Source organism: Suncus etruscus, chromosome 5, assembly GCF_024139225.1.
Source record: "Suncus etruscus isolate mSunEtr1 chromosome 5, mSunEtr1.pri.cur, whole genome shotgun sequence".
NCBI lineage: Eukaryota > Metazoa > Chordata > Mammalia > Eulipotyphla > Soricidae > Suncus > Suncus etruscus.
In genome coordinates this window covers 36055181-36069371 of record NC_064852.1, presented here as the reverse complement: position 1 = coordinate 36069371, position 14191 = coordinate 36055181, and the positions used below count along the sequence as shown (strand labels likewise).

Sequence of the window (14191 nt, the reverse complement as noted above, 5' to 3'; positions counted from 1 at the left end):
CAAACCAGCAAGGTGTCATCTTTCATCTTCAAGAATAGATTAAATTCTTTAAAAAAAATAAAAGAACATAAAGTGTTGGGGAAGGGATGGAACTCAGACATCATTGATGGAAATATAGTCTATGATAGCTATTTTGGAAAATAAATGGTGTTCAAGATAAAAATAAAATAAGGAGTTGGAAAGATAATATTTCTTTTTTTTTTTTGGCCACACCCAGTGACGCTCAGGGGTTACTCCTGGCTATGCGCCCAGAAGTCGCTCCTTATGGGACGCAGGGGGATCAAACTGCAGTCTGTCCAAGGCTAGCGCAGGCAAGATAGGCATCTTACCTCTGGCGCCAATGCCCGGCCCCAAGAGAGATAATATTTCAAGTAGAGATGTGTCTTGTTCATGACCACCCCAAGCTCAGTCATTAAAACCCTACATAATCCTCCAAGCACCACCAAGTATAATGTCTGAGCAAAAAGCCAGGAATTAGTCCTTCGCACAGAAAGTGTACCCCCCAAATCAAGCAAACAAAAATAATTATAATAATAAATATTAAATTGTGCTTTTTGCAATGAAAAAGATGCGACTTGAAAGAAATATAAAAGTAAAATTGATGGGATTATTAAAGAAAGTGAGTCATAAGTGAAACAAATAGTGTCTTGTTTCACAAATATATTAAATATAAGAAAAGCATATGAACAGGTAAAATAAAATAAAATAAAAAACATTGGAGCATCTTCATAAGAAGTTATGAATACAAATACATTTAGAAAAGTGGGAGAACATGGGTCAAGAGTTTGTGATAGGTAGTCGTGTTATTGCCAATAGAAAAATGCAAAAGAATACGTATTTTAAAACAATTCCTTAGAAAATATTGCACAGCATTGTTTCTAAAACAGATTCCTTATCTTCCCAAGATAATTCTTACCTTATAAACGTTTTTCTAGAGGAAAATTTTTAGATTAATTCATATTAACATATTTATATTATCAATCAATAATACTGTTACAATATTAATGATAATTGATTGTTAATATAATTATCAACATGACATATTTCATATTTACATATTCATATATTATTTATCAATTAATATATTGTTTACTATAAAATACATTTTTATATATAAAGTTAAAAAATATTTGGTATTAAAGTGCATTATTACTGCACACCACCAACACTGAAGAGCCCACTGTCCATCTCAGTATCCTCTCTTGTCCAGTGTTCTTAGATAATCCCTCCACTTTCCCACTTATTTATTGCAAGTCTAGCTTCATGTACTTTAAAAAGTTTTCAAGTTTGTGTTGATGTTTTGTTTTGTTTTATTGCCACTCTTGACTGCTCTAGACTTACTTTTGGCTCTTTGCTATAGTACCCATATTTTGTTATTTAAAGCTCTATATTTATTTGCACAATAACACAGTTTATTTTTAAATCTTATTATTTATATGAATAGCTGAGTATTTATTGTGCTCAGATTATCCCATTGACTTTGGCATGTATGAAGAGGTAGAGATTTATTGTTGGTATCTCTTTTTCAAAATACCTGCAATGTGCTCATTATAATTGATTATAATTCATACTATACACTTCATGTGGACAAAATATTTGTGTGTGTGTGTGTGTGTGTGTGTGTTTCTTTTTGTGGCCTCACCTTTGGCTGTCAGGATTTTTTTCTAGTTCCACTCTCAGGCTCGGAGGACCATATAGATTGTCGGGTGATCAAACTCCAGTCTTCTGCATGCAAGGCTAATACCCTACTTAATCTGCTATCACTCAGACCTTTGAAGAAAGATTTCTTCCTTATTGTTTTGTGATTATTATCTGCAAATAATATTGTCAATGTCCAGAAGTGCTCACATTTCCGATCCAAGTTACCGTACAATTTATAACACCAGTTTAATTGAACAATTTAATGAAAATTCTGGTTTCAATCAGAAGTTATGAATATAAAGGTTTCTAAATTTTGTAAGAGTTTGGTCCAGCATCCTTTGTGTACACAGGTGCTCCTCTTGGTGCATTTAGGTTTTTCTTCCAAATCATCAATGGTCTTTTCCAGCGTGGTACAGATCACTCAGCAAATTCAGCACGGGTCTCTGCCTCTTTAAGTTTATCAGTAAGAATCTTTACCTCTTCTTCATATTTATCTCTTTTTGAAAATACTTTCCTCAGCAGCACTCAGACACTTCTGGTCTAACAGTCTGATCTGCTCATCCATCTTTTGGCAACGGGACTCTGCCAGTTCAGCCCGCTCCTCTGTGTGCTCCAAGTCCCCCTCAATAGTCACCAACTTACCAGCCACCTCTTCATACTCCCGATGTGCCTCCTCTGCAATATGCTTAACTTTTTTGAGTTGAATTTCCTGAAGTGCCATTTTTTCTTCATCTTTTAAGGCCCGGTTCTCAATGACCTTCATCCCTCTTTCACTTTCATCAGCGGCTTTCTCAGCTTCCTCCAGCTTTTGCAAGACAGTTCCCAGGCGTTCTTGAGCACAGTCCAATTCCTCCTCTTCAACCAGGTGGATCCTACAATTCAAGGATGCCACCTCAGCCTCATTTTGTTCCCGGGCCCGACTTTCTCCCTCCACTTCCCGCTGCATAATAAGTCTAACATTTTAAATATATGTCAAGAAACTCTAGATTTAGATTAAATAGAGAAAATATATATTTTCATTGTTTTCTGATTATTCTCACAATATTCATTAACTAGTTAAAGATAAATACAATATTCGTTAAAAAAAAACATCAAAATAGACTATAGCACTGGCAGCAAAAAGTAATTAGTTGTGATTTTATGATATTGAGTGATTGGCAGGATTATAAACATTATAGTATTAGTTAAAGAAAGCAGAGAAGCAAAAAAATAAATCAAAATTTAATTTACTGTTGAAATATTCACTAAAAATACTTAGAAAATTAGAAATTCTATGGTCCTGGAGAGATAGCACAGCGGTGTTTGCCTTGCAAGCAGCCCATCCAGAACCAAAGGTGGTTGGTTCGAATTCTGGTGTCCCATATGGTCCCCCGTGCCTGCCAGGACCTATTTCTGAGCAGACAGCCAGGAGTAACCCCTGAGCACTGCCAGGTGAGGCCCAAACACCAAAAAAAAAAAAAAAAAAAAAAATTTAGTTCTTTAGTTCTTACTACTAAAAAGTTAAATGTTTTCTACCTTGGCCTTCTTTTAGAAGAGGGTATTTACATAACAGATATCACTAGTTTGTTATCTATTTGCAAATATGTATTTTCTTTTTTTGTTGTTTTTTTAGTTTTTGGGCCACACCCAGTAACACTCAGGGGCTACTCCTGACTATGCGCTCAGAAATCGCTCCTGGCTAGGGGGACCATATGGGAAACTGGAATTCAAACAACCTTCCATCCTGGATTGGCTGTGTGCAAGGCAAATGCCCTATTGATGTGCTATCACTCTGGCCCTCAAATATGTATTTTTTAATAAATGTTTCTCCTTTTTGTAGTGTTTCTTCCACACTTTTCAAAATAATTTATATCACTGAATTTATCTTTCTAATTTTCAGGTTTGTAATTTTACTTTTATTTTACTTTATTTTTGATATTAACATTTGATAATGTTTGTCTTAAGTTTTCTTTTAGTACTTTTTCAGTTTGATATTTTTATATTTGAGTATTTCTATTTCTTTAACTTTTTTTTTTTTTTTTTTTTGGTTTTTGAACCACACCCAGTGGTGCTCAGGGGTTACTATTGGCTCTATGTTCAGAAATCACTCCTGGCAGGCTTGAGGGACCATATGGGATGCTGGGGATCAAACCCATGTCTGTCCTGGGTCAGCCGCATGCAAGGCACATAACCTACCACTGTTCTATCTCTCTGGCCCATCTTTAACTTTTTTAAAGTCTAATTAAGGCTCTAGAAATCTTTATTCTTTTTTCTTTCTTTTCTTATTTTCTCTCCTTCTTTCTTCCTTTCTTTTTCTTTATTTTCTTTCTTTCTTCTTTCTTTTTTCTTCCTTCCTTTCTTCCTTCCTTCCTCTTCCTTCCTTCCTTCCTTTCTTCTTTCTTTCTTTCTTTCTTTCTTTCTTTCTTTCTTTCTTTCTTTCTTTCTTTCTTTCTTTCTTTCTTTCTTTCTTTCTTTCTTTCTTTCTTTCTTTCTTTCTTCTTTCCTTTCTTTCTTTCTTCTTTCCTTTATTCCTTTCTTTCTTTTCTTTCATCTTTCATTTCTTTTGTTTTTGAACCACTCCCAGAGTTGCTCAGGTGTTATTCCTGGCTCTGCACTCAAAAATTGCTCCTGACAGTTCAGGGGATGACGTGGGATGCAGGGAATAAAAACCAGGTCTGACCTGGGTGGATCGTATGTAAGGTAAATGCCCTACCTGCTCTACTATTGAACTAGTCTTGAAATCTTTAATTTTGAGTCATATGTGAATGAAATCAACCAAACCATAATGATAAAAATGATGTATTACTTATAGTTACTTTCACACAAAAGAGATGAAGAGAACAAGACAACTATAAAGTTAGAATTATTTACGATTTATCCCTTTCTCAGAAAATAGTTTACTGATTCCTAAGATTTATAATATAAAATATTATGTATTGCCCTACATTCTCCAATCTAAATTAGTGCCAAAACGTTTTTTTCAGTGAGTAACTTTAGCCTAACACCAAATGTAATTTATATTTTATTTATTTCCTCTTATATTTAGCAGGTATCAGATTATTGTCTTGGAGCCATATTTTTAATTCCTTCCATAATTTATCAGTTGAGAAGTATTTTGTGCATGTGCAGCAAGACACAGCTAGATTACATTTTTTATGCTTTAACTCCTGCCATCATTTGTATTATCCATGAATTAATCATGACATAAAAAGAAAGTGAAAGTCAATCTTCTCTAAGAAAATACTGGATAATTTTTTTTATTTTGTCAGTAGTTTGATTACATTGATAAAAGGACTATAATGTGTCTTAATATTTTCTCCTCTTGAGCTTCATGGTATAAAATAGTTCACTGTGAATTAATTATGTGTACTTGAAGATAGAGTTGTGCTATAAGGACATATATATTTCTGTCATAATACCAGGATATTTCTAATGAGATACTTTTGAAAAGAGAAACACACTATCATACTTCTTTTCAGAAAAGCAATAAAATAATTATCTGTGATTAAAATAATATTTACAATTTTTTTAAAACTTAGATCATATCTACTGGTTAGACTAGATTCTATATATACAGCTGGATAGTCTGCTTGTTATTGTGCTGACACCATTTATTAATATATATATATATATATATATATATATATATATGTGCTTCTTATATTGCTAATATCCTAAATTCAAAATCGGGTACTGCTTTATTATTCATTCTGAGTTATGTGAATCAAATATCCAAGCAAGTGGTAACCAAGTCAAGATATCTCTGGTCAATGAATTTGGACTAATTTTTATTGCACAAGAATAAGAGAAAAGAAATTTTGAAAGAAAATTTTATATCCCTAAAATACTTAAGCCAGTACAGTACACATCATATTGTTGCTTTATAAAAAAATAAAAACTTAAAAAGCAATTCATTTATATACACAACGATCCTCATTCCCAAGGGAAGCAAATGGCTAAATTATGCCATTTATATAAAAAGAAAGTGAAAGTCAATCTTCTCTAAGAAAATACTGGATAATTTTTTTTATTTTGTCAGTAGTTTGATTACATTGATAAAAGGACTATAATGTGTCTTAATATTTTCTCCTCTTGAGCTTCATGGTATAAAATAGTTCACTGTGAATTAATTATGTGTACTTGAAGATAGAGTTGTGCTATAAGGACATATATATTTCTGTCATAATACCAGGATATTTCTAATGAGATACTTTTGAAAAGAGAAACACACTATCATACTTCTTTTCAGAAAAGCAATAAAATAATTATCTGTGATTAAAATAATATTTACAATTTTTTTAAAACTTAGATCATATCTACTGGTTAGACTAGATTCTATATATACAGCTGGATAGTCTGCTTGTTATTGTGCTGACACCATTTATTAATATATATATATATATATATATATATATATATATATATGTGCTTCTTATATTGCTAATATCCTAAATTCAAAATCGGGTACTGCTTTATTATTCATTCTGAGTTATGTGAATCAAATATCCAAGCAAGTGGTAACCAAGTCAAGATATCTCTGGTCAATGAATTTGGACTAATTTTTATTGCACAAGAATAAGAGAAAAGAAATTTTGAAAGAAAATTTTATATCCCTAAAATACTTAAGCCAGTACAGTACACATCATATTGTTGCTTTATAAAAAAATAAAAACTTAAAAAGCAATTCATTTATATACACAACGATCCTCATTCCCAAGGGAAGCAAATGGCTAAATTATGCACAGACACCCCTAATGGCCAAATTGGAAGGGAAATGTAAGAGTAAGTGACCTGACAAAGAAAAAGAAGACTATAAGCAAAGTGAACTTTAGTTCTTTAAAGACCTGTTATATCGCTGTAGTTTTTCCACAGCCTAGAAAATTTTCAATGGCCGCTTATTGTGCGGAACTTATTCCAGTACATTTGAAAGGCAGAACATCTAAATGCGAGCGGCCTTTCCACCTCTCAGGAACTTTGATTGGGCCCTGACTGCGAAGGAGAATGCAGGGAACTGAGTCCCCAGTACAACTTCTATAGCACCCTGGGGTCCTTTGGAAATGACTCCACTTCCAACCTCAGTCTAAGAAGGGTTAGAACGGTGACTTTTCCAGGCAGGGGTTTGAGATAAACGACCTCCGGAGTCCTCGCTCATTCTCACGAGTCTTTGATTTTGAATTGACGAAGTGCAAGCTGACTTTTAACTAGGTCATCCAAAAGCTCATCTACTGGCATGTAGCCGGCATTCACTAAATAATATGGCGCAAAATGTGAGGTTGGATCTTAGAGAGGAAAGCTAGCAGTAGATTTATTTTTTTAAATAAATCATTCTGCAGATTTTTTTTTCATAAATATTCTACACTTTCTCATCTGGGGAGATTTTTCAATAAAGAATACTATTGATTAGCTTGGGCATATCAAACAAATAGTATGTGATTGTGACATCCAGGCTGGCACAGTTATTTTTGAAAAAAAAAATTTAAATTTGCTTGTTGTTAGTTACTTTTTTATTTAGTTTACTTTTATTTATTTATTTAACAAAATAAAACAAAGAAACTTCAGCTTGTCTGTTAAATTGGTTCATGAGTATAGGTAGCAGCATTTCAACTTTTTAAACCTTCAGAACAATCACTTTCATTGATATCCTAATTTATTTTCTATTTATTACTTTTTAAAAATCTTAAGCACCATGGTTTATACTATTATTAATGGTAGAATTTCATGCATAGAACATTCTAGCAATATAGCAACTACAAAAGTATTTGCTTCCTTCCACCATTCCTCTGATGGCCTCACTATTACATTAAACTTCCTCAAAATCTAGTTCTGTTTCTATTGCTTTGGGTATATGTTATTCTACTATAATTCTTTATATCCTTATTTCTTTATATCCCACATGAGAATGGTTATTCTGTGTTTGTTTCTCTCAATCTAACTTCGCTCTCCAGATGTATCCATGTGACAGCAAATTTCATGATTTCATTATTTCTCAAAGCTGAGTAGTATTCACTTGAATATATGGACCATAGATGTTCTATCTAGTCATCTGTTGTACACTCATATTGCTTCCCGTCTGGCTTTTGTGAATAGTATCACAATGAACATAGGAGTGCAAAAGACTATTTCAAAATCAAGTTTTGGATTCTTAGGGTAGATAATAAGAAGTAAAATAATCACTTATTAGTTTTTTGAAAATCATATTTTGATACATAAATATTTATATTTCTTTTTTTTTTTTGTTTTTTGGGCCACACCCGTTTGACGCTCAGGGGTTACTCCTGGCTATGCGCTCAGAAATCGCCCCTTCCTTGGGGGGACCATATGGGACGCCGGGGGATCGAACCGTGGTCCTTCCTTGGCTAGCGCTTGCAAGGCAGACACCTTACCTCCAGCGCCACCTACCCGGCCCCAAATATTTATATTTCTAAGAAGGTTGAACTAGTTGATATTCTTGCCAGCATTTTAATGAAGATTCATTTCTCCATATATTCAACCCAAGACTGGTTGTTTATACTCTTCATAATATGTCCTCTTTTCTTATGTGAAATATTGCATCATCATTTTGATTTTCATTTCTTGACAATCATAATGATAAAATATAAAAGTATAGAAACAACATTCCCATTAAAAAAAGTGGATGAAGAAAAGAACAGAAACTTCCTCAAAGAGGAACATACACATGACCAAAAGGTATATGAAAAAAAATTTTGTCATTTATCATAATTTTTCATATGTATCTTGGATATCAATCTTTTATCTGATGAGTGGTGAGCAAATATTCTCTACAAATCCATGTAATTATTAAATGCATTCATATAATTCAGTCTAGTAATGTTATGAGTGACCATGAAGTTCATAGATACTTAATTCCAGGATCTATGAGTTTCATAGTCATTTTACTTTTGTCATATTCATTAAAAATGTTTAATGTTTCATGATCAACATGGCATATATAATGTAAAATAAAAATCAGATTTTACTGAGTTATTAATGTCTTTGTAACTTCTCTGACTTACTATTATGTTTTTGAATAGCTTATAAAACTACATTTTAAGTTTTCTAAACTTAAAGACTGTTAGACTCTCTTGATCAAGAGAGAGTTGTTATCCATTGAATGTATATACATACTTAAATTAAATAAATAAAATGAATAAAACATATTTTGTTTTAGAGTTTTTATTCATAGATGTTAAAGACATGAGAGTTCACATTTTACATCTGTAATAATGAAAGAATCAAGCTTTCAGAAAGCCTTATTACACCTCATGGGGTATAAAAATAGTACACACATTCCAAAGAGGGACCACTTGTATATAGTCAAACTGCCATAGAAACCAAAATCATTTTGCTACTATTTCAATTAAAAAGTGCAATGGAAATCTCAGACTTTTGAGTATTAAAATATGTAAGCAGCACATTTGGTAAATGCTATAAAATTGAACGTTGAAGACTTGAGATAAACCACATTTACAATAAAACTGTTGGATTTAGGTTTATCATTTGTGCTTGAGAGTATAAAGTTATGGCTTATCATGCTGGCCAGGCCACTCTATGGTGTTTGTTTCTCAAATATTTTACTGACACTGTAAAATTTTCTCTAATAAAGAAATGTTACAGAACTTTCTTTTTTTTTTTATCTAAACACACTTAAGCAATGAGAACTTTTAGAATAGATATTCCTAATACTCAATTAACATCAAAAAATTTAAGGGCCATAGAAACCAGATAAAATATTTTAGACACTGGAATAAAAGAGGTTTGTGCAAATATATACAGATGAATGTTCATAACAACCGCTTAAGGACACTTATATTCTAAAAAGAAAATGTAACCCCTATGTTTGACAAGTATTTTGGTTTATTTTGTGAATATCACTGCCACCTCTTCTTATTCCATTAACACATTTATTCAATGACTAAAGTTACTATGGATCAAGATCACACACTAACAAGGAATTGAGGAAATAATAATGCGAGGATAAACAGAGTCCTCAACAACTTTCACAGTAACTCAATAGAAATATAAAGCTCACGCAGTAGAAATAGCAATAAAACTACCAAACCTATGCTTTTTCCTATGAGTAAAATTGAGAAAAGTAAGATTTGCAGTCTTACAGTTAATATAAGCTTTGGGGAAAACCTCCTATGCTTATCTAGCAGAGGTACTAAAGGACAAATATAAATTTTTGGTGTGGCCTCAAAATCAAATATATAGATATTTATATTTATATATAATATATTGCTTAATATATTATATATAGGGGCCGAAGAGATAGCATTGAGGTAGGGCATATGCCTTGCATGCAAAAGGACAGTGGTTCAAATCCCGGCATCCCATGTAGTCCCCCAAGCCCTGCCAGCAGTGATTTCTGAGTGTAGAGCCAGGAGTAACCCCTTAGCGCAGCTTGGTATGACTCAAAAACCAAATTAAAATATATAATACATTACTTAAGATATTGTATATTAAGTATACTATACTATATTTAGTATTTAATATATATATCATGTATTATACAATATATAAAATATATAATATATGATTAATATTTATATATACTTAATTTTAATGCATACCCTGCCCGGGGTTACTCCTGGCTCTAGGCTCAGAAATTGATCTTGGAAGGCTGAGGGGACCATATGGGATGTAGGGGAATCCAATCTGGGCTGGCTATTAGCAAGACAAAATCCCTACCTACTGTGCTACTTCTTCGGCCTTCTAAAAGATATTTTATAAACTCAAATAAAAAACAACAATAATGGTAAAGAACACATAACATAATTTCCAAATAGACTTTTTTTAAGAATAAATTTAAACAAGCTGCAAAATATTTGAGGCAGGTCAGAAAACTCAAGTTAATGAACAATTGATGAGTGAACTCTGCTAGAGGTAGATCCTATTTTAAAATTATATAATTATATATGCTTATATGTATAAATATGAAATATAAATTTAGCCAAATTATTAAAAATGACACTATTGAAAATAAATTAAACTTTAGCTATAAACTCATATAAAAATGTTTATACATATATGTATATTTTAAAAATCGGGGCTGGGGTAAGGATACAGAATTAGAGTGGAGCATCACCCAGTGTGGCCCAAAAACCAAAAAAAAAAAAAAAAAAAGAATGCAGAATTAGAAATAAAATTCAGGAAAGTATAAGGGGGCATGGGATAGATTAGATTAAGAAAATAAAATAGTTCTTTGTAGAGACATTAAATCTTTATATTATTGGTGTCATTATTCATTGTATTTGAGACAACCAGTTTACTTGTAATTTTCTCCTCAACTCGAATATGTTTTCAGGTCATGCATTTTAAAACCAGCACCAATAGAAAGAATGATTTAAAGAAGCTTGTTGCTATTTCTTTTCTATTTGTTTTTATAAAATCTTTATTCTTTTCTTTTGTTGATATGGTGTTTTACATTGATTGATTTGCATATGTTAAGCCATCTTTTCATCTCTGGAATGAAACATACTTAGTCAAGGTATATGACCTTTTTGATGAGGTATTAGATTCTATTTGCTAGGATTTTGTTAAGAATCTTTGCATGTGGTTCATCAGGGATATTAGTCTGCAGTTTTCTTTTTTCTTTCTTTTTTTTTTTTTTTGCAGTATCTCTGGTTTTGGTATCAGGGTGATGTTAGCGTCATAAAAAAAATTGGGAGTGTTCAAAATTTTTCAATTTCCTGAAAGAGCCTGAAGAGTATTGTAAATAGGTCCTCTTAAAAGGTTTGAAAAAATTTGTTAGTAAATTCATCTGGGCCTGAACTTTTGTTATTGGGAATACTTTTGATTACCATTTTAATTTCTTCAACATTGCTGATATTTAGATATACTAAATCATCCTGGCTCAATTCTGTAAGATTATAATAGTTAAAAATTTATCGATTTCTACTAGGTTCTCTTGTTTTGTGGCATAGAGTTTCTCAAATTAGACTCTGATTACCCTTTAAATATCTCTAGTATTTGTAGTAATCTCCTTTTCATTTCTAATACTGTTTATTAAGTTTCTTGCTCTCCCTTTCTTTGTGAGTTTTTCTAGTGGTTTTTCAATCTTGTTGATTTTTTTCAAAGAACCAACTTTTGCTTTCATCGATCTTTTGAATTGTTCTTTAAAATTTCACTTCATTGATTTGTGCTCTAAGCTTTGTTATTTTCTTTTGCCTGCCTGTTTTTGGTTCATTTTCTTGATTACATTCTAATTTTATAAATTGTATAATTAAGTTATTTATGTAGGACCCTTTGTCCTCCCTAATGTGTGCTTGTAATGCTATAAATTTTCATCTTAATACCACTTGCAATGTCCCACAAATTCTGATAATTTTTGTCTTCATTGTCATTTTTTTTTCAGGTATCTTTTGATTTCCTCTTTGATTTCATCTCTGATCCACTGCTTATTCAGTAGTGAGCTGTTCAATTTCCAGGTGTTAAAAATATTCCTCTGTGTCTGTTTGTAGTTCACTTCTAATTTTAGTGCATTATGATCTGAGAAGCTAGTTTTTACTATTTCTATCCTCTTGATTTTATGGAAGTATGTTTTATGTACCAGCATGTGGTCTATCATGGAGAATGACCCATGCTCACTGGAAAAGAATGTGTATTCAGTTTTATGAAGGTGGAGAGCCCTATATATATTTACTAGGCCACTTTCTTTCATTTTCCCTATTAGAGCTAGTATATTCTTGTTAGGTTTTATCCTGGTTGATCTATCAAGAGGTGACAGGGTAGTGTTGAGGTCTCCCACTATTTTTGTGTTACTACTGATGTCTTCTTTCAGATTTGTCAACAATTGTTTTAAACATTTTATTGGGTATTATATTGTTTAGGAGTATGATTTTTCCTGTTTTACATATATCCTATTACAAAATGTCTATCTTTGTCCCTTATAACGTTTTTAAGTCTAAAGTTTGTGCCATCTGATATTAATATGGCCACTCCAGCTTTTTTAATCTTTGATTTTGAGTATATATTTCTTCTGACTATGCAGATGTTTCTTATAGGCAACAGAATTTTGAATTCAGCTTTTTGATATATTTTGAAAACTCTGTGTCTCTTAATTGGTGCATTTAGTCCAATGACATTCAGAGAGATTATTGTCATGGAATTTAGTATCATATTTGTGTAGGACTTTTGTATGTTGATTGGTTTGTCTTGTCTTAAAGTTTTCAGTTTGTCTTTTATGGCTGCTTTTGAGTCTGTAAAGTTTCTCAGCAGTTGCTTGTCCATGAAGTCTCAGTGTCATGGAGTGTTTTATCTACATGTTCTTCTATATAACATATAGTTTCGGGTCTGATATCAAAGGCTTTTAATCCATTTGGGTTTGACATTTGTACATAGTGTTAGATGATGGACCCAGTTTGCTATTTTGCATGTGATGACCAGCTTTCCCAATGTTACTTTTTGAAGAGGCTTTCCTTGCTCCAGTTTGCATTTTTTGCCATTTTATCAAGGATTAATTGATTCCTTGTCTGGGGAACATTTTCTGAAAACTCAAGTCTATTCCATTGATCTGAAAGTCTGTCTTTATTACAGTACCATGATATTTTAATGACCATTTATTTGTAATACAACTTAAAGTTGAGAAAAGTGATGCCTCCCATCTTCTTTTCTCTAAGATTTGCTTTAGCTATTAATGGGTGTTTATTGTTCCAAATGAATTTTAGGAGTATTTGATTCACTTCTTCAAAGAATGTCATAGGTACCCTTATAGGAATTGCATTAAATGTGTACAATGCTTTGGGAAGTATTGCCATTTTAATGATGTTAATCCTCTCAATACATAAACAAGGCATGTGTCTGCAATTCTTTGTGTCCTCTTTTATCTTAAATATATGTTTTAAAATTTCCTTTGTATAGGTCTTTACCTATTTAGTTAACTCCAAGGTATTTGAGTTTCTGTGGCACCAATGTGAATGAGATTACTTCTTAATGTCCATTTCTTCTCTATCATTATATGTGTACAAAAAGGCTCTTTTATTTGTGTATTAGTTTTGTACTCTGCCACTTTGCTATATGAATACATTGTTTCTAAAAAGTATTTGGTAGCATCTTTAAGGTCATCTGCAAATAGTGACAGCTTAACTTCTTCCTTTTATATATTGATATCATGTATATCATTTTCTTGCCTAGTTGCTATGGAAAATTCTTCCAGTACTATTTTATATAGGAGTGGTGAGAGAGGCAGCCTTGTCTTATACCAGATTTTAGAGGAAAAGATTTTAGTTTATCGCCATTGAGAATAATATCTGCCATTGGCTTATGGTAAATGCCTTTACTGAGAGAAGTTACTCCATTCCCATCTTGTTGAGAGTTTTTATCATGAATGGGTGTCTGTGCCACACAATGACATAAGACACCTCCAGATGTATCTGAGGATTTTCCTGGAGCAGTAAAATATTTTAGCCAGCAGGCTCATTGGTAGATGTTAATTGTACCCCTTATGTGGATTATTGGCAATATATCTGAAATTCATGACATGATAGTGGTATTACAATTTCTTACTATCTGGCACATACTCTTCCTTGCAAAAATGAAGGCCAAAATTACAGGCCTCAGACAATGACTCAGA

The 14191-nt window shown here is 32.3% G+C and overlaps 1 pseudogene; it reads right to left on the bottom strand.

Annotated features, from left to right (window-relative positions):
• Positions 1 to 1922: 1922 nt before the first annotated feature.
• Positions 1923 to 2587, bottom strand: LOC126008569 (tropomyosin alpha-3 chain-like; annotated as a pseudogene).
• Between the last annotated feature and the right edge of the window lie 11604 nt (positions 2588 to 14191).